Source organism: Enhydra lutris, unplaced genomic scaffold (assembly GCF_002288905.1).
Source record: "Enhydra lutris kenyoni isolate GAN:26980312 unplaced genomic scaffold, ASM228890v2 scaffoldscaffold22, whole genome shotgun sequence".
Taxonomy (NCBI): domain Eukaryota; kingdom Metazoa; phylum Chordata; class Mammalia; order Carnivora; family Mustelidae; genus Enhydra; species Enhydra lutris.
Window position 1 is genome coordinate 40,132,975 of NW_019154106.1, and position 21,035 is coordinate 40,154,009.

Below are 21,035 nucleotides of genomic sequence, written 5' to 3' on the forward strand. Positions count from 1 at the left end.
AAATTATAAGCTCAAGGATTTCAGCACAGCAGCAACGGGAAGAAAAACTGACCAGCATGATGTAACCCCATCCTCACCCCAACAAAACAAAATGAGCAAAACCAAAACACTCCCAGAAAGATTTGAAAGCACACTGGGTCTTCTTGCACCTGTTCATGGGAGGATCAATTTCATTTGCCTCTCAGTGGCAGGCTGGTGAATGTCTCACAACCGATTCTCAGAAGAAAAGCAAGAAAAGTTTTACAGAGTTGGCTGATTTCTGTGGGGTAAAAACTCCCACCGCGGAAGATTTCAGACTACCAACATGGTGTCAGTAGACTTAGGAAACTCCTCAACGTTTTTCAATGGGCTCTCACGGGCCAGGACAAGCTGGCTCAGCCTCGGCTGGCTGGGAGAGTCCACAGCTGGTATCCAGGTTAGAAACAGTTTCCAGGGGGCGCCTGGGTGGCTCAGTGGGTTAAGCCTCTGCCTTCGGCTCGGGTCATGATCTCAGGATCCTGGGATCGAGCCCCGCATCAGGCTCTCTGCTCAGCAGGGAGCCTGCTTCCTCCTCTCTCTCTGCCTGCCTCTCTGCCTGCTTATGAACTCTCTCTGTCAAATAAATAAATAAAATATTTAAAAAAAAGAAAAAAGAAAGAAACAGTTTCTAGGGACCAAGGCCTCTGCTCCGGCTTTGACAAGAACATATTTTGTCCAGAGTTACATTAGCTTTCAGAGAATGGGCAATACCTATAGAAGAGTATGGAAGGCAATGGGATATGAAAGGCAGAGAAATGGGTACTATCCATCAGGGAGTTATGTCCATGACATGGGATTGGATCAATGTCCATTAAAGCTGAAAGGAAACACCGGGCGGGGCTGGGGGAGGGGTAGCACCTGGCTGGCTTAGCAGGGAGAGCCACTCCTGATCTCAGAATCCTGAGTCGTGAGTTCAAGCCTCATGTTGGGTGCGGAGCCTACTTCAAAAAAAGGAAAAACACTCAGGTCAGTTAATGTGATGCCTCTTCTAGAAGAGGAGGACTCTGAGACCCAGAGAGCACGATTCCTACACAAGATCCCTCTTTGAATGAGCAGCAGACCTAGAACTAGATCAGGGGCTAAGGGCCTTCCTCTTGTCTCAAGCCTCGCCTCTCAGAGAAAGGCAGGCGGGAGTGCTGCCTGCACCTGGGCAGGGCACGCACAGGCTTACCGTTCAGAGAACTCCTGCCTCTCTGCACAAAGGCAACAGCTCTGTCACAGATCCCCGTGAGCTTAAGGAAACCCGTCGGAGACCCAGCCGAAAGGAAGAGAAGGCCCAACTGGGGTGTGCCAGCAGCAAGGGAGCGAGCGGACGGACTTCTCCAAGAATTCCCAGCGGGTGGAAGCAGGGGGTGGAGGGGACATCCCAACTGACTGTGAAAGGGCCCCCCACTCCCACGCGGGTCAGCGGGAACTAGGAGGGACAGCCAAGGGAGGTCCTTGTGTGTTCTTCTTAAACCTCCAGACACAAAATGTACCAGGCCATGCCTCCCTCTCATGGAGAAGATCAAATTAGGCATCCGAAATGCTTTTTAAATGATTTCTGGCCTGGTTATGTTACAGAAAACAGGGCCGAGTGATTCAAACCTGCTGTCAATACAGAGTGCCGGCAAGAAAAATGCTAGCTATTCCGAAGCTGTCCGGCCCAAGTCCTGGAGGAGCTACTTTCGTGACCGTGCGGATACGCAGAAACAAGCCAACTTCCCAGCGCAGGAGTGAAACCAAATAAACCTGAAGGATATCAGTTTAGAAGGAGAGTCTTAAAATAGCAGCCAGGAATGCACGGATTCCCTGGGACCCCTCCGATGACACACCCCGTCCCCGCCTTTAGTCAAACTGTGCAGGGGAACTGATGTCTCAACTAGCTTCTATCTCCCCGCCGGCAGTAAGCTTTCATCTCACAGAACCCAGTGTGGAGACAAACGTGCTGGGCGAGCAAATGTCCAACAAAGGGGTCCTCCTAGAAGGGTGCGTAGGGTCCCTAGAGAAGTAAGACCTAGTCCGGGTCTCTCGGAAACTGATTCAAGGGTTAGAAAGAGACATAGCCCCTAGGCTATGTTCCCAAGGGTGAGGATTTCCAGTTAGATTAATGGGATGGTCCTTCCGGAAGATGGGCATCTCGGTGGTGTGGACTCTGCGGGACACATTCATTCATCTAATCAATGTCTGTTCTGGGACAGATTCCGAGGACACAAAGATCGGCAGTGACCAGTCTCATGGGGTTGCTAAGGAGTCAGGCATCCTAAAAAGTTACATTGGAACACCTTCCCCTGCCCCTGTTTCCTTTATTTAACATTTCAGGAACCAGCAGCATGGACATTAAAGTCCAAATGTGTTTAAGCTGGAATATAAACATTTGCTCCAAGTTGTGGGTGTTTGAAAGCAAAGTAGCCTTTTTTCAAGAGATACAGAAATGCACGAGAATCACTTTTTTGTTCTTTTTCTACAAGTGAAGAGGCAAAAATGTCCTGGAGTCCAGATAAAAATTCCATCTCCACTTTTTAAATTCCAGTAACATTGGCCCTAGCTCCTCTTGCCTTTTTTTTTTTTAACAGTTCATTAATTTTTATCTAATTAGGTGAAGTTAAAGAGTTACTACCAAACACAGACATCTTGCTTAAAACTTAGGATAGAAGCACCAAAAGACGTTACTCAGCTGAGATCTAACCTAGCAGCAGCTCAGTGATGGAATCCCCGCCATCTCGCGTCCCACCAGTTGGAACCCTGCCCCTGGCGGCCCAAAGCTACCAGGGGTGCTCACAGAGGCAGGGCTGCCTTCTGCTAACTGGGACTTGTAAGTGGCCCAGGACTTCATCACCAGGGAGCTCTGTCAGGCTTCCTGTGTCCATAGATCAACCTGCCACTGGATCTGATGTCCCTTGCTCCTTTACCGTAAGCCCACCAGGTCCGCAAAGCCCCTTGGACAGAACTTTGTAGTTTCTCCACCTCTGCTGAAGCTCTGCCTCCAGGCTAGGATTTCTGACTCCACACAGTGCTGTGAAAATTAGTTTCTGCCATGATTGGCCTATGGAGGTACACTAGGTCATTACAAGGATGTGGGGGGGAGGGTTTGGGGAGGGATAGGGGGAGGAGTGGGCGTGGGTAGGGGTGGCTGGTATCCCCACAGGCCCAAGCGATTCCCCTACACCAACTGGATGCCTTCCAATACAACTCAATTCTGACACTAGATATCTACCTAGAGCTGGCATCAGATCCCACAGGTTAAGGCTCAGTCCCTAAGACTATCCCCTCATCCCCAACATTTTAGATACCAATTGAAAACACAAGCTACCACCTGTGCTTCTGAACAACTGGCTGTAGATTGGAGCTACCCAAGACCCCTCCTTGGGTTGGATTAATTTGCTAGAGCAGCTTATAGAACTCAGAGAAACTTTCGATTTACTGGATTACTGGATTATTAGAATAGGACACAACTCAGGAAAAGCCAGATGGAACAGATGCACACAGGGAAAGGCAGGGGGGAGGGCATGGTGCTTCCATGATACCACTCTCCCCATATCACCAACCTCTAAGCTATCTAAACCCTGTCCTTTGGGTTTTTATGGAGACTTCATTAATTGGGCGTGATTGATGAAGTCCTTGGCCACCGGAGAGTTAACTCAGTCTCCAGCCCCTCCTTCCTCCCCTGAGGTCAGGAGGTGGGACTAAAAGTTCCAACCCTTCAATCCCAAGGCTGGCTCCACTGGCACTAGCTCCCACCCTTGGGTGTGGTGCCAGTCACTTCGTTAGCATAAAGGACACGACACCTGGATCACACACATCACTTAGCAAGTTCCAAGAGTTTTAGGAGCTCTGTGCTGGAAACGGGGATAAAGACTAAATCCATACACATTTCTTATTATAAATCACAACACTATGAGCATCCTCTGCTCAAGGCCAGTCTGCAATAGTCCAAGGGTTCTCTGAGGGACATGACCAGGCAGACCACTAACCAGATTCAGAAGACCTGAGTTCTAATCCCATTTCAGCTACCATTCATTCTTCCAACAAAGGTTTATTGGACATGCCAGCATGCTCCCTGCCCTCACAGAACTCTTGTCTAGCACTGATTTGCAGGGTAGAATTAAGAAAGTCATTTTGCCTCAGATGGACACATACACATACTTCACTTCCATTTCCTTGATCATGCCATCCTTTTCCTTAACCTGTAGTCTTGGGGAAGGCTATTCTGTCTAGAATACTCTTTCCTTCTTCTGTGTATTAATTCACCACTCATCTGGCACTTTCTGGTTTGGTCATCATTGCATTGATTTGCAAATAAGCTTTGCAAGTAACTCCTGACACAAAAAGGTCAATGATTAGCAAATTTAGCCAAAGCTGAATTGTACCATCCTATGATTTTTTTCTTTTTTTAAGTGAGATGTGGTAGAAACCAAATTTTTAAAAAGATTTTATTTATTTGATAGAGAGAGAGAGAATGTATGAGCGGGGGAAAGAGTAGAGGGAGAAGCAGACTTCCTGTGAGCAAGAAGCCTGACTCATGACTCAATTCCAGGACCCTGAGATCATGACCTGAGCTGATGGCAGATCCTTAACTCACTGACCCACCCAAGCGCCCCGATCATATGATGGTTAAAAGCAAAATGTCGGCTTTGGAGTTGTGCAGATCCTCATTCAAATCTCATCTCTAGCCTTCTCAGTGGCAACGATATAAGCAACTTCTTCAACTCTGAGCCTCAGTTTCTGCATCTGTAAAATGGAGAAGGTACTACGGACACCGCCTAGTGTGAGGGATTAAAAGAGGCCAGCAGGCAAAGGATCCCAAATAACTCCAGGCCCAAACAAATACCTAATAACCAGCAGGTACCGTTACCATCATTTCATTGTCACAATGTCTCTTTCCATTCGTTCACTGTCCATCCCCTGACATCCATGAAATAAGTAAGTCCTGAAGTTATTCATAAGTCAGGCTTTTGTAACATCTGCTTGTGGACACACTACAGGCTTCACAGCAGCAATGAAGAGGAGGACGACGATAATAGTAACAATTACTTCCTCCAATGTCACTGATTGGTGATCCTTATACCCTCCTTTGTTTTCCAAAGCCCCAGTGAGAAGTAGGAGAAGAAACAGAGCAGCTGAAGCCTGCTCCTGAAGAATGACCTTCCCAGAAATTCCACAGGATCCCCAACCACAGACCACGAAAAACTGCAAGACATTTTAAAACCAGGAATCCCTCCTTGCCCCTGGGAATCTGCTTGTTGAGGGTATGGAAAGCCATTTCTGTGCATTAGATCAATTGACAAAGCAAAGTTACAAATCTTTTTATCTGGATCAAAGGCAAAAAGATAAATACCTTAGCTGTTACTTAAAATTCCTAGGCCAGCACCAAAGGCTCTCTACAGTGTGGTTCCAGAGGGAATGGACAGAGCAGGGCGAGGTACAACCTGCTCAAAGCTCTGTCTACTGCCTGGGGCTCTCCCAGAACCGGGTTTCCCAGAGAAAAGGGGTACATTCCTACTTGACCTGGAATAAAGCTATAAAGATGCAAAGAAAGAAGAACCAGGAATTCTCTTCTTTGCTACCCTTGAGGCAAAGGCAACACCCTTATTTTATCAAGGGGAAACTGAGGCCCAAGAAAGGGTAGGTACTTAACCACACTTAGGTGGTAGGAGCAGAGCTAGGGTCAGAATATCTACTTGCATATGGCAGGAAAGCAAACTATTTAAAAACAAAACAACACTTTATTGAGATATAATACACATACTGTAACATTCATCCATTTCAAGTGTATGACTCAGAGTGAGTGCACCAGCTTGCATTCCCACCAATGTAGGAGGGTTCCCCTTTCTCCTCATCCTCGCCAACACCTGTAGTTTCCTGACTGGTTAATTTCGGCCACTCTGGAAAACAGTACGGAGGTTCCTCAAAAAGTTGAAAATAGAGCAACCCTACGCCCCAGCAATCGCACTACTGGGTATTTACCATAAAGATACAAACGTAGTGATCCGAAGGGGCACGTGCACCCCAATGTTTTAGCAGCAATGTCCACAATAGTCAAACTATGGAAAGAACCTAGATGTCCATAAACAGATGAATGGATAAAGAAGATGTGGATTATATATATAATGGAATACTATGCAGCCATCAAAAGAAATGCAATCTTGCCACTTGTGACGACATGGATGGAACTAGAAGGTATTATGCTGAGCAAAATAAGTCAATCAGAGAAAGACAATTATCATATGATCTCCCTGATATGAAGAATTTCAGAGGCAGGGTGGGGGGGATTGTGGGGGAAAGGGGAGGGAAAAATGAAACAAGATGGGATTGGGAGGGAGACAAACCATAAGAGACTCTTAATCTCAGGAAACAAATTAAGGGTTGCTGGAGTGGAGGGGGGTGGTAGGGATGGGGTGACTAGGTGATGGACATTGGGGAGGGTATGTGCTATGGTGAGTCCTGTAATTTGTTTAAGACTAATGATTCACAGACCTGTACCCCTGAAACAAATAATACGTTATATGCTAATAAGAAATTAATTTTAACTGTAAAAAAAATAAGAAAGTGTATAACTCAATATTTTTAGTATATTCATGAAGTTGTGCCACTATCACCACAGTCTAATTTTAAAACATTTTATTACCACCAAAAGAAACTCTGTAGCCATTAGCAGTCACTTGCCATGCCCCTCTCTGCAGGCCCACCCTGGCCGCAGCCCTGGCAACTATTACTTTGCTAATCTGTCGCTATAGATTGGTCTATTCTGGATATTTCATATAAATGAAATCAAGCAGTATTCGGTCTTTCATGATGAGGAAGCCATTTCTAAATGATTTTTTTTTTTTAAAGTAAGCACTCAGCACAGTGCCCAACGTGGGGCTTGAACTCATGACCCTGAGATCAAGACCTGAGCTGAGATCAAGAGTCTGATGATTAACCAACTGAACCACCCAGGTGCCCCCAAATAACAGGCTTCATTCAGAGATACTGTCAAATACTGTAGCCACTAGCCACATGAGGCCATTTAACTTGGTTAAAAGAGAAGACATTAAAATTTCAGTTCCTCATTCGCAACAGCCACATTTCAAGTGTTTTATAGCCCCCTGTAGCTACTGGCTAGCATATCAGCAGAGATACAGACTATTACCAGCACTGAAGAAAGGGCTAGTGACAGTGCTCGCCTAAAACAATACGGAGACATTTGTAATTAACTACAGATTCACTCTCTGGGAAACGTCTGGTCCTCCTGGTGTTGGGAAGCTACCTTCTCAGAGGGGAGAGTGACAGAAAGAACAGCTTAAAGAAGGAGGAGGGAGGGGTGCCTGGGTGGCTCAGTCGGTTAAACGTCTGCCTTCCACTCAGGTCAGGACAGGATCCCAGAGTCCTGGGACTGAGCCCCGGGTCAGGCTCCCAGCTCAGTGGGGAGTCTGCTTCTCCCTCTCCCTCGGCCCGTCCCCTCTACTCATGCTCTCTCTCAAATAGTCTTTAAAAAAGAAGAAGGAGAGGAGAGCAAGCAGTGGGCCAAGAAGAGCCAATTCCTCTTCCCACCTTTCCTATCCCCACCTCAGTGTGACTCCCAGTGCCCAGGGAGCTCCTGCCACCCCCAGGCACCAGACCTGAAAAGCTCTCTGTTTAGCTAAGCTCATCCAAAAGGCAGATATGCCAAAGCCTTTGGAAACACTTCAAGGAACCCAGCTTCAACCTCAGCTGTTTGATGATTTCTGAAGCGTTTCATGCCAGAGGGTGATCTGAGGGTTTCCTTAATGAGACTGAGCAGTCCTGCTCAGTTTCCGGCCAGCAGTGGCTACATCGGTTCCCCAGACATGACCACTAACGCTGACCAATAGCCCAAGGCTGGAGCCATTGTATCCGGCTATGCTCAGACAGAAGGGAGCTCAGAAAATGCCACACTTAGAGTTGCTTCACCCTTTTCCTTGGACTGTTGATTAGTTCAGCTACAATGTCTTTCCTCTTATTGTCCAAAGATGCTCCAGTCGCCACCCCAAGGACTGGGGCTGCAGGTTATTTAAACTGTGGGTTTGGATGCATTAAGAAGATCAGAGAACGCAGACTTAAGAATGATGGACAAACAAAAGGAAAAATAGAATCACATTCAGGAAAAAAAAAATCCTTTACTAATCAAAGGGGCCTTTGTTCCAAAACACTGTGCGAAAACCATCAATCATGACCTTTACATTGCTTTAGGAGTATAATTAAGTTGGCTAATATCCTTTTGTTTAAAAATACCCTTTTGTTCAAAACCCTGCTGAAAGATCTTATCTTCTTTCTTCTACTCTAGTAAGCAATTTATGAAAAATAAAAAGGCAGCCTAACTAATGCTTCTTCCATTATGTTTACTTGTCTAAATCAATACTTTTATCCTTAATTCCCCTCCCCCAGCGAGTGGCTGTGAGGGGATTTCGAGAATCAATAGGCTACCCATTTCTAAGATAACCATGCTATGACAAACGTTCATTTGCTATAAGCTCTTCTTTTAGTGAACGTCACTCTGGGTTTCTTGGTCCCTTTGGTTTTCAAAAACATCCTTTACCATAGTTTATCCACGAGAGACATAGCTAAGCAAGATGTGGTTATATGGGCACGTTAGAATTTTGATCTGAAGCAAAAGACCAGGAGTAGAAAACTGGCTTCTTGGCTTTCTGCATCCAGCTGCTGTGGTTAGTATGTCTGTAGGAAGTCATTTTAGACTGCACACACTCATGAATTAATTCATGCATCCGATATACATGACATACATAATTCTGGGGTTTTTCCTCATATGTTTCATCTTATGTAATCCTCAGAGTAGCTCTATGAGATTCATGCTACTCTCACTTCTATTTTAGATCCGAGGAATTGGAAGTTCAGAGATGTTAAAGTCACATCATTGAAGTCACATGGTCATCAAGGGAAATTGCTGGGAACAGACCCCTGGGGTCCTGAACCCCTTCCTCACACAACTTGCACCAGTCAGCACAGAACAGAAAAAACCAGAGGAGCACGGGTATCTGAAGGCCAAGGACCCCCGAGATCTGAGAACGGGCTGACAGAGAGTCCCCTTCGGCAGGATGCTACTGTCGCAGGCAGTTCCTAGCTTGGCCAGAGGGGGCCTCAGAGAGTAACGGGGCTTGCGTTTGCTCTTCAGAGACCTTCTATGGGGCTGGAGTAAGTAATGATCCTTCAGCCACTCACCCCACTGAGAGCTGGCACAGCCGCGCACCTCCGTACTTGTAGGAAAATACAAGTGTGTCTTGGCTTATCTTTTATAAGCTACGAGTATGAGTCTCATTTTCATGGCACGCCATGAAAATGGACTAGTACTGTGGCAAGTAAAATCAATCTGTCACTAACACACGTTCATGGGGTCCAGCTTATTTATTGTGGTAGGCTCACGGCAAACAGTGCCCGAGCACCCACCGTCTCGGTATCACATACACTCTGCAATGTGGCTCTGAGCTCCTCCCTCAATGTACCTGGCCGGGTCATGTGACTTGCTCTGGCCAACAGAACACAGCAGAAGAGAACCAACGTCCCTTTCCAGAACTTAGCCTTCAAAGGGCTGTGCACGTAGCCCTCTGTCTCAGAATTCCTCCATCAGGAGGACAGCCTGGGCTGGCCTGGAGGATCAAAGACAGACAGGGTAGAGAAGTGGGGACATCTCTGCTGAGGGCATTACAGACTAGCCAGCATCCAGCAGACAACCAGATGACCGCAGTGCGTGAGCCAACCCAACTGAGATCACCCGAGCCTGGCATACCTCAGCAGGACTGTCCCAACAACCTGTAGGCTTCCGTATACGTAGCTATTATTGAAGCCATAATTTTTAGGGCCTGGGGCGATAGGGGTCAACAAGTCACAAACTGCCTCATTGACTTTCTCAAGGCTGGAAGATCCAGGAAAAGGTTATCTCCCACAATTTAACTATTACTTACGATTTCCTGGGCAGAAACAGGTTTGAAGCAGTTTTGGGGGAAATAGTCACTATTTCTGACTGGAGGGTGGGTAGACCACAATGGCTTAGAAAGTGGTTAAAAGAACACAAGCTTGGCGTCAGGGGATCTGGGTAGGAATCCGCGCCTTAGCACCTATGTCCTATGTGGAAAAGTCACTCTCCTCCGTAAGTGCTCACTGGTATGGACTCCAGACCAGATAAATTTCCTGTGATGTAAGGTGATCCTGTCCCCCTAAGGCGTGTTATTACCAAAGGGCCAGAACCACATCCGTGTATGAAGAACATGACAGAATGATTATCTCTGGTGCACAGAAATCTTTGCAAGCGGGGCCCAGTTTCTTCCCTATAAGGTCTAAACAATTCCTCTCTTCTATGGGCTGTCTCGGGCCTTTCCTTAATGAATGCTGCCCCCTACAGCATGTATGTAAAACAGATTTTTAGAAATAATTCTGCCTTAAGATATTTATATCTGGCTCTTCTCATGGGAGGACAAGGGAATGAATCCAAGTGTTAAATGGTTGAAACCACCCATGAATAATAACTTCTCATCCAGGAGCCACGACTGCTTTTAGCTGGGCAGAAATCCTTGCCTGTGGCCTCCCTGATGGCCTCAGGGTATAAGCTGGGCAAGTTCTAGATAACTTATCTAAGTTTGGGGAGAAATCTTCCCCAGCTACGTGAATGGGGGAAAGGAAGTCATCACAAACTGTACACAGGCCATTAGCTACACAAAATGCAACTTATTCAGCACAGAGGTGAGCCCTAGGATGAGAGCAACACCATCCAGAATAAGGTGAGTTTTTGGAATGAAGGAATGCCTTCAAAGGAACCAATCCAAAGGAGAGCCTCTGGGAACTTTAATCAACTATGAGGGATAGGTGTCATTATTAGACCTCTCCAGAACCCAGTAAAATCATATCAACTCCACACTTTGCCTAGGATAATCAAATGCTCTATCTGTAAGGGATTTTAGAAGCCATCTATCCCAGTCTACTTGCGAATACAGGAAACCCCACGTTTGGTAGCTTCCGTGAGTGATGATCTGGCCTCTGGTTCTGTTCCTGTGAGGTCAGGAAACTCCCTACTCCCGTGAGGCCCTGTTTAACTGTGAGAAGACAAATGTGAATAAGTTCTTTTTAAAAATATGCAGGGAAAGTTTGAGTCGCTCTAATTTTTTAGTTTTCCTCTTTGTGACCAGAAAGAGGGGAGGGAAAAACAACAACAACAACAACAACTGGTCCAGGATATAGACTTTCATTTCCAAAGGGAAACTGATCTCTGTCTATAAATATCCTTTGTTTCCAGCCACTGTGTGAGAGAGAATGGGTGTTCTCTGCTCAGTGGACCCTGAGGACTTCGCCTCTGGATCTTCCCTGATGAGTTTCTATTTCACCCATAGAACTGGCCTCATCCCTCCTTTATGATCCCTCACAGCACTTAATCTTCTTCTTAAAAGCAGTAAACACAAAAGTTCATGAGATTATTTGTGGTTTAATATCAGTCCTTACCCCCAGACCCTAAGTTCCAGGAGGGCAAAGATGATGATCGATTTTTTCGCTTTGGAGTTTTAGTGCCTAGCATGATGCTGGAGATTTAGAAGGCGTCCAGGAATGCACTAAACAGATGACAGACTGAGTTCCATGTACATGAATGCATCATAAGGAGGCAGATTCACATACTCCATACTGTATAGTCTGGTTGGAATGGTTAAAAATAAAGCCAAATTTCGCAGAACTTTTCTCGTAGCAAAAATCAGCCAGTGCCCATAGATCCTTATCCTCTTGGATAAACCAGATTCTTAGATCCACCAGCTGGTGGCTGCTGAAGAGACAGGGTGGACGGACGGCCCTGAGGAGATGATTTTAGCTTAGGCCTGCTGTCATTCTTCTCCAAACACGTGAACCCTATCATGTCCACAACGTGGGTTTTCTTCCATCCACATGCAACCTCTCAAACTGAGGAAACAAATGTGGGGAGACCCTGTCTGGAAGAGACCATTTGGGTAATCTCAAGTCATTAATTATCCTCCCCAGCAGAGTGCCCTAAGAGTGCCAGGCTGGAACGAAGTCTACCAGAGACACTATATACACAAAATGGGCAGTAGGGGGCAGCAGAGACTCAATGCTTGGACTGTCCTGAGTCAAGGTTTTGTTTTTTTTTTTCTTTAACTGCTTTACCCATGAATTATTATAAGTCACTGATTTCCCACTCCATTTCACATTTCATAAAAATGCTGTGATTCTCTCAGTTTTAAAAAGGCAAAGGGAACGTTAGGTGTTGAGGGGCTCTCTTTACCTTTGCTCTTATGATGGAAGTAGGCCAGGCCACCAATTTCCATCACTATCCATGGAATATCCACAAAGTTTGGGAAGCCTTGCTAATCACATGAATCAGCAAGGCTACAGCTAAGAATTCATGACAGGACTCCTAGGACATTAAGAATGTAAACTGTGACCACAGTGCCTTGGCACAAACCACTCTGTCACACAACCATTAACTCGGCCCGATGACTGCCTATGGCTTGTGCACCACTCTTACCATGAGGTGACTGTTTTGTGACCGTTATCTTGGAAACAAATATTCTCCGTGGGACCCCCCTCATTTGTCATTCTCATCAGGAGAAGACAGGTTCCCTGGGACGTGTGTGATGTGTTGGTGACAGAATGGTGAGGGCAGGCTACAGTGGAGAAACAGGCCATTTTATCCATTAGGTTTGTTTAAGGATGACAATTCCAAGTCATCAATAGAGAGGAGCCACGCATGTGCACACAAGCAACTACCTGTTGTCAAGTTTTATTGGTCAGGAGCTCTCCCTTGTTGTAACCAGCATTCTGGGCTTGTCCATTTGAACAGAACAGTATTGGGTGTATGCGTGGTGAATATGGCCATATGTGCTCAGAGAAAAGGTCATTCCATTTATCCCAAAATGTGTGTATCTTCCATGGTAATAAACTCGGCCAAATACTTAAATATTTAAAAAAGCATTTTCATGAATGACAACTAAGCCCTGACCACAGATGACACCTGGGTAAAAATGATGAAAACCCCCAGAAACACAAATACTTCCCCCCACCAATGATCCTTGAAATTAGATTGCATTCGTGTACGTGTGACTCCTTCCACAGAGCGGATGGAAGCTAAGGAAATGTTCAGATTTATCCCCCGAAGATCAAGATCGGAGGAGCGTCAGCAGGGTGTTTTCTATTCCTGACACAAACCGATCAAATAGGTATTTCATCTTCCGAAATGGTTTTTCTCTCTCCTTGTCTCTAATTCCATCTTCCTCTCACAAAAAGTCAGGTTTATTGTATTTTGGAAAAAGGATATACAGTAGAGCCATCGCTCACACATGGGCTTTGAAACACATCTGTATGTAGAGGAAAGCAAACATGGTGATATCCTTACTCCTCTCTGTGAGACGGGTGGCCTTAGCATTAAAGGTCATTCATTCTCCCCATGAGAAGGACCGATGCATCACCACCTCCGAATGACACAGTAGACCACCTTGTGAATTACACCTTTCAGATGACACAGTAGATCAAGAAAATGGCCCCCAAAGGTGGCCAGAGAGACTGTATCACATACCATTTCTTTCACCTTCACGTCTGACTTTAATTTAATGCTACAGGGTAAGGACAACTGCAGGAAGCTTTACTAGTGTTCATCCTTCCTCTAAAGAGGATAACGCTCTTATAAAGTAACATCAGGCTTTTCAAATGCCAAGCAGAGAAAGAGCTAGACAGTGACTCGCTAGTCAAAGGGTGAGCTGACTTTCCCCTTCAAGCACCTCCCTGCATCGCTGCATTACCTCTGCTACCATATCCAGACCCCACAGCGATGCTCCGTTTTTTATATCTCCAGGCTAACTAGGAGATCAAAATCCTTTTCCTTGTTTTCTACTAGCTCAGTTAGAATGAAGTAATATTGAAAATTTTTGAAAAATTACAATAAGAGCGGCGCCTGGGTGGTTAAGCGTCTCACTCTTGATTTCAGTTCAGGTCATGATCTCAGGGTCCTGAGATGGAGTCCAATGTCAGGCTCAGCACTGGCATGGAGCCTGCTTAAGATTCTCCCTCTCCCTCTACCCCTCGCCCAACTCTCTTTAAAAAAAAAAAAAAAAAAGTTACAATAAGAATTTCACTAAAGATTAGTGAGGCAACAGAATGAACCCAAAAGAAGATACAAAGACATACACAAGTAGGTAAGTCTACCCAGTATAAGTTAATGGCACTGAGAATAATTTTAAATATAGGTACAGTGAAACATATATGCAAATCTAAATTTCCTTTTTACTAAGCTCCTGCTGTATGTCAGGCATTAGTCTGGGTATCTTACTCCATTTACTCCATTCCCCATAACAACACACCCCAAAATGGTTGCTGAGAACGAAAGGACAATTGGAAAGCAACATACCCTCCCAAAGGTGACCCAGAAACCCTCCTAGGAGAACGGTTCTCAGACTTCAGTGCTCTAAGAATATCATGGGTCCAAAATGCAGATTTCCAGGCTCTCATTCAGAAGTGTGACTTAGAAGAAATAGGTTCATAAAGCCTCAGGATTTGTGTTTCTAGCAATTACCACAAAGGCTGTTGGTACCCGTGGTCCGTTAATTACACCTTGAGAAACAACAGTCCAGAATCCTGAGTGTACTGTCCCACCAGATCGTGGGACTTCAGGGGCACACTCTAGACTTAACAGAGACCCACCATGCTGTCCCCTCTTGGACAGCAGGCAATCTGCAGACACTCTGTCAGAGTGGAACAACGTCACTGTTTAAGGCATTATTTGAGAGACTCGAAACCATGTATTTTAGGGCTTTTCATCTGTTCAATTAGACAATGCCAATACTTTGCTTAGAACAAAAGGAAACTCGGGTGCCTGGGTGGCTCAGATGGTTGAGTATCTGCCTTCAGCTCAGGTTGTTACCCTGGGGTCTTGGGATCGAGTCCCACATAGGGCTCCTTGCTCCTTGGGGAGCCTGCTTCTCCCTCTGCCTCTCTCTCTCTCTGTCTCTCATGAATAAATAAAATCTTTAAAAAAAAAAAGAACAAAAGGAAATAGGTGTGAAATGAAAACTAAAAAAATGAAATTGGCCTTTCTGCAGAAGCCATTAACCTCCACCTGCCAACGTGTGAAAGGGCACCATTAACAGACAGCAAATGAACGGACTATACCATACTTTGGAAAATCAGAACTTGGCAATTTTTTCCCACAGTGCAAATGAAACCCACAATGTCAATAAGCTCGCTATGGGGAAACAGCAAGTCATAATATTTCATAGTGATGTCTACACTCAGTAGAGGCAGCAAGGACAGAACACGTGAATTGTGTTACATAAAAAATCAGAGAGAATGCTTCACGTCGGACTCTGTATCATCATCGGGGCCAGGGAAGCCTGATTCCAGTTCACAGATAAATAAACTCAGTGTCTGAGAGGTGAGCTGACCTACTGTTGGAAAAGGATTAACAAAATCTCTCCCCCTTCTGCATGAGAATTTAGCCTTCGGTTAACCTTGTAACTCTGTTCCCCTGGAAACTTGATAAAGATAGAATGTCAGCTATGTTACCAAGCAACAGTGCTCATGGTAAAAATTACCCTTGATAGTTAAACCACATCTGGACTGGGAAGAGCCATAAATGAAGTATAAATACCTCTTGGGAAGCACTTTCGTTTTGGGTTTCTCCAAGTGCTGACTACTGATCAGACCTATTCTTTGCAGGAACCTAGAAGTTATGCACATGGTGCTTTTACAAGAGATACCTGCTCCCATGGGGCATGTGATTTTAAGCTACCCCGACTCTGGTACCTGCTGTGTGTGAGTCTTGTACCCTGACACCTGAATGGTCCCTTAAGTGGGAGGGGGCAGCCGCAGCACCTGGATGGCCACATGGACCGCTGTCAACAGGACCATTCCTGTGGAAGAGACACACTTTCACTGCCCTGCCAGCCACCTGCGATTCCCGTCTATACCCTGAGCAAGACAGTGCCAAATGTGGCTTACACTGGTCCTCTGAGGGGGACCCTGAGTAGATGTCCCTGTGAGCACTGCACTTACTTGTGGCAAGGAGCAAGGCCAGAACTCAAACACAACTGTCTGCTTCGATGTGAACACTTTCTCTTTAATTGTCGGGGCCTCAACGTTTCCTCCCCAGATAACTGTATTCTGGCCCAAGAGACCAGTGCATCTTCGCAAACACTTGCTAGGCTATTTTTTTCTTTTAGTGCCATGTGTGAGGTCCCTAAGTTTGGTAGCTTTTAATTCATCCTGTCTGCCTGGCCTCAATGGCTGATCTAACAGTTCCCTGAATTCCATTTCCAGACGATCCCCCAGAGACTTCTATTTAAATCCAGTAATACCTCCTCGGTTCAAATCTTTATGCTGCCTTTTTAAGCCCGCAGACAATTGTGGCTTCTGCTTGGAGACTTGAGCCAACCTCCCAGCCAATTCTCAAACAGAGATGATTACCACCTACTGAGCCCGACAGGCACCTGAGCTGTCCTTGACCAGGGATAACAGCTCTGGAGAGGCAAAGGTCTCTGGACGGCCAAGTGAGGCCCTACCCCACTGCTGAAATGATCTTGTAGAAATTTCCCCTCTCTAGGTCCTCCACAGGACATGAGTTTATTAACATAGTGACCCCAGCAGATGTCCTGTCAGAGTAACACCTGGACCCAAACAGGAGGATGAGTTGATCCTTCCCAGCCTTCCGCTCTCTTTCCCTCCACGAAAATCTGGAGTTGGACATCACTGCAAATGCTATAATTCCTCTCAAGTCCTCCTGGAGCTTCCTGGCTAAGTCCATCTTTTTCTTCATGAGTTTGAGCATATTTCTCTTCTAGGACTTGTGAGCACCACCCTTCCCCCTGAGGCTGACAGCCCAGGAAAGCAGAGTCTGTGCCACAGTCCCCTCCAATCATGATAACAAGCCCGATGCTGGACAGAAGGAGCAACAAAATGAACAAATGAGAGAAACAACCGGAAACAGGGGCACCCAACTGTATTCTCTGTGTGGCTCCGACCACTGAATTAATCCCATCTCATCTGTAATTTGAGGTCAGAATCCTGGTTAATGATGGGCCACCAGCAACTTCTTCATGCTTACCTCTCCCAGTCATTAACTCAGATAAATAACTCGCTTCACCAGCCATGAAGTGACAAGTTCACAGAGATTCTAAATCAATGGTTCTGATGTTACTCAGACAGGACATAGTGCTGAAGGCTGTAGAACGTGGTCTCCACCCACGTCTGGCTCCTCTTTTCAACCCATGACAGGCGGGCGTGAACCAGAGGATGGAAATGACACGGGATTAAGACCAGGGGAGGGAACCTCTGAGAATGCCCTGGTGGGGCTCCCACTAGGCAAGACCAAAGGGCAGGGGGAAAACAAGCACTCACACCTCACAGTGGCTTGGTGACGGACGACCTCAGACTCACTTTGCAGAAGGAGAAACTGAAGCCTGGAGAAATTCAGCGTCCTGAGTGAGGGCACACTAGTTGGCAGACAGCTTTTGCTCTCCAACCAAGGGCTTTCTGTGCTCTGCCAAGGTCACTAGTTGCAACTCATGCCAAAGCATCAGTAAAAAGGGCCAGTTTTTTTGGTATTTTTTTTTTTTACAACTAAGACTTAATGTTTTATTTTTTTAAAAAGATATTGTCAAAATGTAAAAAATGTGATTTTTCACCTACACATAAGCAAACCATAAAATACTGGGCAATGAAATCAGTAATGAAAGAGCCGAAGATTTGTATGAGCAAGGATTATTCCCAATTCATCGCAAGCCTCAATCACAACTTTATCAGCGGCAGAACCTGAAGGAGCAGCAGTGTAGGCCACACCGCTAAAGGGCCAATTTTTAAGCAAACAATCATGTTCTTTCAGCTTCTTAAAGTAATCTGCCTCATTTCAAAAGCAGTATTTTTTGCGCAAGAGAGTGAAAACAAAAGTGGTGTCAAGTGTGTAGGGAAACTAGCCTCTCACCCCGTGGTTGATGGGAACAGACATAAGTATAACCTTCTGGAAGCAAAATTTGCAACGTTAAAACAGCTGTACCACAAGCATACCCTTTGTGCAGCAATGCCACTGAAATAGTGTACATGTACAAAAAAGACACGAGGATGCTCATGTCAGTACTACTTAAAACATCAAAAAATCAGAAGCTACCGAGATGAATGTTGTTAAAAATATTAAGGTAAATTCATGTTAACGGAGTACTCTGCAACTATTATAAAGAGAGAAAAACCTATAAAAAGGCTGGCTACAATTTGTTTATTTTATTTAGGAGATTTAAGTCCTACACAATGTGTGCAAATGTGTGTGTGTGTGTGCATGGACAGAGCTCCCGTAAGAATTAAATTATTCCTTATAAAGCCCTTACAATAGTACTCAGCAAACACTAAACATTAGGAAAAATTTATCAAAATGTGATGGTATACGCATAAAGAAAGTACAAAAGAATATAAACTACGGGATAAACAGCGGTTTGTTCTGAGAGGTAGGGATTACGGAGAGTCCTTTTCTTTCAATACATTTGTGTCGTTTGACAATTTTTGACAGGATGATTTGTACCATGAAAATATTAATAATGACATATTTTCTCCAAGATGAAGAAAACTTTGTCACTCAGGAGAGAACATCTTTCATCCTTCCATTTGCCTAGAATTTAGTTTAGGAATCCTAAACTTTTCAAATTCATATGATGGACCAAACACTTTAGAAACGTAGGAGATTTCTGGCAGCGCTAACCCACTCAGAGGATGTAAGTGAAAGGATAGAAGGAGAAGATATTGTCACGAAAGTTGAACACGACAGATACTTCTTCTCCCTGAAAATCTGGGAGTCTTCTCTGGAGCCCGAGGGCTACCGGGAGCCAACAGAGGAAGCGAGGAGCGTTCATGCTTCCAAACCATCCCTTGACAGGTGTTTTGAGGGGATCCTGCTCGTCACATCCCGCAGGCCAGCTGAGGCTGGACCTTGACCCCTGCCCGAAGGAGTGAGAGGATGAAGCCAAAGAGAGACCTAACCATGCCTGTGATGACTATGGGACGACTAGCAGGTTTTCTTAAAGGCTAAGGGTCTATAGACTTTCCTCCAAACCTCACAGGCAAAATCAGAGATGTGAGTCTTTGGGAAAATGAATAGGTTATGTGGCCATACAGGGACATTCCTGGGTTTGATAGAGGTGTCCTTGGTCACCTCATGGAATGAGCTAATAAACTGAGGATGTCCCTAGGCTTTTTCTTTTTCTCATTGTGAACTATTTTATACATCTATTACTTTTTTTCTGTTTCACATCTCAGTTGACTGTTCAGTGTAATCAGAACTAAATTTTAAAATTTGGTCATGGCAGGAGGGTATCTGCCTCTTTGGGTGTGATTTTAAGGGGACTCTCTTAGGATTTCCTCACAAAGAATTAAGTGTTCCCAGGCTCTGGAAAATTCGCCTGTTATAATAGGCGAATTTTTACTCCCCTTTATCCTTTTGAAAAAATCAGGACTCAGTGTTGAAATATTTTTTCTCCTTTATTGGCCGAATACTGAATTTCTCATTCCCCTCACTGGTGTGATTAGATCAATTCCTAGAAGGAGAATTCTGGCCCCATGGATGACATACACAACTGTGTGAATTGGTTTACCTGAGAGTGAGGTGCCAGCACATGATGCTATCAGGGCCTGCCTGACTCACAAGAAAGCTTCTAGAAGGACAGGTCATGAGATCATATCGTGGACTTTAACTCACTAGAAAGCAGTCTACAACTCCACCGCAGCACCAGCCACACTGAGCTCCAATCTATCTGCTCACTAGTGTGCCTCTCTCCGAGACTTCTCAGGATGAAGGATGCTATCTTAGGCTACCTTATGCACCTAAGAACCCGTGTCGCCTCCCACATGGCCGGGTGGTAGAGCTACTTCTCTCTGCGCATACTGTATGTCGCTTGGACCCGGCTACCTCATAAGCTGCCATCGAGATCAGATTCAGTGGAGGACATAGGGTGGGTGAGCAAGGAGGAGGAAGTACAAAAGCCTCTGAAGGTAAAGTCGCACTGTCCCTTTACCTCAGGATGGTGGGAAAGCGCTGATATAAAATATACACAGGTCTGCCCCACACGGGCTTTACCTAAACTCTCCAGGATGGGAGAGGGGAAACAAAAGCACCCTTTGGTGCACCTGGAACCCCAATCAGTTATTTTAATCATTCCAAAAGCGAATCCTCAGTGGATTTTGTGAGAGTCATAGCTCACAAAATATTCTCACACAACCTTACTTGATCCTTGTCATAGACCTCCCAGGGGACAGAACAGAGCCCGAGTTCAAATCCAGGAGTCGAACCCCAATACGAATTCCAGGGCTCAATTACAGGGAGGACAAGTGACCAAATCTCAGTTAGCCTCCTTTACCTGTAAAACTAGGTTAATAATATTTACCACACAGGATGTTTGTGAAGATCAAGTAACACGGTGACGATCAAAGCCCCTGGCAAATACTACCTGCTCAGTAAATAAGTCTGACTTCTCTTTCTTCCTATCCCACAGTCCTTCCCTGGGGCAATGCCACCATTAGAATTTGCAGCCGCCATCCTTTGACAGGCGTGTGGCTCCCTGGCTGCTCCGGGCACACATGGCAGTCCGTGCCCATGACAGAAAGAGACTGGTGGCCGTCCCAGCACAGCACCTGGTGGGCTGCCTGAGTAGTCCTGCCTCTGTGGGAGGCTCTGGGACAACATTCCAGCTGTCAACCCTTCATCTTCCCCTACCCGTTCTAACCATGAAGAACTTCTCTTTCTTTTCTCAATCTTTTGGATATTGGTCTCACATCCATCCTTCAGATGTTTTTTAAGACATTCTCTCCAGGTGACCATGGCACAAGGACGGAATGGCCTGGCAGAGGGCTCTGGGCAGGGTGCCTCCCACATCCTCTTAGCTCCCCTCTCTTACTCAACCTGCACATCTCTAGAGTTCAATCGGCAAGGCTTTGAGCATTTCTTTTCTGCTTGCAGGAAAAGCATAGTATTAATAATGGTTCTGGAACCAAGGTGCGTGGGTTCAGATCCAACTCTACCTCTCACCATATCTGGTATGGCTCAGTAAGTATTTAACCTCCCT

At 45.5% G+C, this 21,035-nt stretch overlaps 1 protein-coding gene across 3 annotated transcripts in view; it reads right to left on the reverse strand.

The window, feature by feature from the left end:
• Positions 1 to 21,035, reverse strand: part of LOC111149981 (neuron navigator 2) — a 393,207-nt gene that overhangs the window by 189,998 nt on the left and 182,174 nt on the right. The window lies entirely within an intron of this gene.